Here is a 4,212-nt window from a genome sequence, read left to right as displayed (position 1 = left end):
AGCCCTCCCTGATTCCATGGACTCCTTAGACACTGAGACTTAATCCTCTGACCTGAGCTCTGTGCCCCTCATTCCAACATTAGCTTTGCATCTACTGCACAGTCCTCCAGCATTGCTACCTGCAAAAATCCACTTTTTGGATAAGAACATGGACAAGTTGTTCACTAAGGCCTGTTGACTTCACAGAAAATCAAACACATACCCCTAGTTTTCATTGCTCTTCTCTAGATCTGAAGACCAGAATATCTGCCCCAAGCTGCAGAGGGAGGCTGGCTGGGAACACACACCTGGGACCCCAAGGGCTAAAGGCTGTAGCTTAGGGACAGTCCATACTGCTCAGGATGCAGCAGACCCTCCATCCCATTCACTGCCCTTTAAAAGTGGGTCCTCACTAACCCCTGCACTACCACTCCCTTTTGCCCCACCCAGTCCAGTGATCTTGGTCAAAGTCATCAGAAGAGAAGCACTGGTACTCACAAGGCTGTGGAACTCAGCAATGTCTCGGGCCACCTGCCTCCAGGGGGCGCCTCACCCAAGCTGTCATTGCCAAGCCCAGACATCCTCCACACCTTCTCTGTTTTTATTCATCCACCCTGGACTTTGTTTTTTGGTGGAACCGGGGATTGAGCTCAGGCCCTTGTACTTGCCAGGCAAGTGCTTATTCTACTGAGTTATCTTCCCAGCCCCGCCCTGAACTTTCTAATCACAAAAACACACATTGAGGCCATAGGTTGCAGACAACCTGAGAACTAGAATAGTGCTTACTCAAGCATTCTGGCTTCAACATCAGAGAACACAGGCACCAAGAACCAATGAGTTGCCCAGAACCAGAATAGGGGTAGCGAGGGAGCTAGGATCAAATCTCAGATCCTCTCTTCCCAGCTGTCTTTCCAAACATCTCTTTCTGCTTTATAACATCAAGTGTACAGGCAATATGCCTCATCACCTTATCTCCAAATGAGCTGCTTGGAAGCCTAAGTGACATACAGCTCATCCTGGCTGTCCCAAGCCCTGTTCTGTGCCTCGTGGGCCCTTCCAGCTTCTCTACTGACTGTGATCCATCAGCAGTGGGCACTGGAGTTAGCTGGGGTCATCCTGGTGGTCCCTCTGTGGTAATCTCTCCAAGGCTGCGGACAGGTGCAAGTCTTAAGGGTGGGAGGTCTGTTCTAATGAGTGGAATCATTGTGGACTGCAAAGATGTATAAAAAAGTGAGGGTATGTTTCAGTGTTCCAGTATGCTTAAGAGCTCAACCTTTTCTTCCATGCCTCAGGCACTGGTGAGGTCCCCAGTCCCCGAGTCTCTACCTCCCCTTGCTCCTCATTCCTGGCCTAGAAACCCTGCAACTATGCCCTTCTCACCCAGTTAGTCCTCTTTGGTGACCACCTGCTTGTCATTAGCTATGTATTTTGAAGGCCTGGCATGCTCCCTTAGATATAGTCCTTGCCTCTCCCAGAGTATCTCAGGGAAGGGCCTACCTGGATTACTCCCTACATCCTAGAAGTGCTAAACTTTCATATTCACAGGGAACCCAGGTACCTCTGACCCGTAAGGCACAATGGGACGCATACACTATTTTTCTTTTCTTTTCTTTCTTTTTTTTTTTTTTTGTGGTGGAACCAGGGATTGAACTCAGGGCCTTGTGCTTGCCAGGGAAGCGCTTATTCTACTGAGCCATCTCCCCGGCCCTCAAACTTTTATATTCAACTGGATGGGAAAGTCCTGACATTTGGGATGGCCCTTGTCATATAATAGTAGCTAACCATCAGATAGCATGATGTGCCAGGCACGGTCCTAAGGACTCTGTCTTAAGCCTCACATAAGCTGCCTTGTCTAATTCTCACGGGTACCCTTAAAGGTGCCAACAGCTTTATTTTCATCTTAAAGCTGGGAGGATGGAGGCCTACAGGAGGAGTTAGTAAGGTCACACATGGGCCGTGCAAGCGATTTCGGTACTGTGGGGAACAACTTCCTGGAACACTCAAAAGCAAAGGCCAGAGCCATTGTCAAAACACATCTGAATTCTCACTCTCACCCCACCCTGCACCTGAGTGCCACCCCTCACAAAATAATGGAGCTTTGCTGGTATTGAGTCTGGTTCAAGAACCTGAAGAATTGAATTTTTGTACAGAGAAGTGCACATGTTAATGTTTATTTATTATCTGTAGGAAGTAGTTAAAAAAAAAAAGAAAGTAGTTAAGCAAGCCTCAGTATGAAAGGGCTGCTTTTACAGCACAAATTCAGCTGTTTCCCCAATTGACAGAAATCGATCTATGCACCTATATTCCCTGCTTGGGACCCACGGGGACAAAGAGAGCCATACAAAGATGTGCTGCAGAAGATCCCAGTGAGGTTCCCTTGTCACCAGTAAACTTGAGGCCCATTCATCAGGAGCTTCACATCACCTCATCCTACAGTGGCTGTGTGTGGTCTCAGAGTCACCGGACAAGGCACACAAACAGTCCCTGGGCAACTTCTCACTGGGAAGCCAAATTATCACTCCCATTTCATAAGTGTGCAGATGGAAACTGAAGGACATTAGGCAACTAGCTACTTGATACACTTTTAAATTGTTGGACCTCTCTTTTTTTTCTTTTTATAAGTAGAAGATTTATGTTTTAGCGGTTTTTTTTACAAATTTATTTTAATTTTTTATTCATTTTAATGAGAAAAAAGATGAATAGTAATGAAATAGTAATAGTTTCAAAATAGGATTGGTCAATAATTAATAATTGCATATTGTTGTCTTCATAGTAGTTATTCAGAAGGACAAGATGTAGACATGATATCTTGTCTAAACACTATTAGTACATACCCTTCTCATTGAACTAAGAGAAAGTAGCTGTATACCTATCCTATCTTGTGGTTGGTTTTTTTTTGCGGAACCAGGGATTGAACTCAGGGCCTTATGCTTGCTGGGGAAGTGTTTATTCCATTGAGCTATCTCCCCGGCCCCTCCCCTCCTATCATATATATATATATTTTTTTTTTTTCCACTACTAAATGGTCCTTTATTTACATCCCCTTTTGTTTTCTTTTGTTAGATATGGGTGTTCCTTTGATGTTAGAGAAGCTGTATTTGGAGAAGTCTTTAAAGGACCTTTTCATACTAGATGCCAGTCCAAAGATTGTAGGTACTGGCCATGACTCATCCAGATGGCTGACACTGAGAAAAGATCCACAAGGTGCTGTATATGGTTACAGGGTAAATCCTGAGGGGATTTGACTGACCTTATCAGATAGCAAAAGTTACATTTTTAGTTATACAGGTCTTACTTTAACTTGATCTTAACCATCTAGCAGAAAGGTGTGACCATGAGGTATAAAAAGTAAACCTATATTAATATTCTGAGCTATAAAAGGCTCAAGTCAACAACTTTGGACAATTGCCAGTTGTGCTGATAACTCACTACTATTATAGACTATTGAACTATATTGGGTTATTTTGCTGAATTCAAGTATTGATTGATTGATTGATTGATTGCAGTACTGGGGACTGAACTCAGGACCCTGTGGTTGCCAAGCAGGTGCTTATTTTACTGAGCTATCTCCCTAGCCCTCTTTATTTATTTTTGATACAGGGTCTGCAGTACCAGAGATTGAACCCAGGTCCTTGCAGTTGCCAGGCAGGCGCTTATGCCACTGAGCTATCTCCCCAGCCCCAAGGATATGTTTTTATAATCTATCAAGCAATAGGAATTTCCTTTTCCTGTGCCATATTTACACAACTAGCAACTGGGGAGCTTTTTTGTAAGCCCAGATCTCACACCTTGATTCGTGCTCTAGCCCGCTCTGTGCATCTCAGCAATCCAGTTTCTTGGGAGTGCCAGCCTCCTGTACACCACGCATCACGGCATTTCCCTGCACTGCTCTCTTATTCTCAACTTACTACAAAGCTACAGTAATCAAAACAAAGGAGAGAGATACTGGCATAAGGATAAGCATATAGACCAACTCAGAAGAGCTGAGAGTCCAGAAGTAAACATGCCCGTCAACGGCCGATTGATTTTTAACAAAGGTGCAAGTTCATTTACTGGGAGAAATAACAGTGTCTTTAACTAAAGGTTCTGGGACTACTGGACTTCTACATAGAAAAGAATAAAGTTGCACACCCACTTCATACCATATGCAAATATTAACTAACAATAGAAGAAAATGGGTAAATCCTCATGACCTTTGGTTTGGCAATGGATAAGCAATAAAAGAAGAAAACA

The sequence above is a fragment of the Octodon degus genome, unplaced genomic scaffold (genome assembly GCF_000260255.1).
Source record: "Octodon degus isolate 3935 unplaced genomic scaffold, OctDeg1.0 scaffold00302, whole genome shotgun sequence".
In the NCBI taxonomy this organism is placed as follows: Eukaryota; Metazoa; Chordata; class Mammalia; order Rodentia; family Octodontidae; genus Octodon; species Octodon degus.
Note: the sequence above shows the minus strand (reverse complement) of the source record.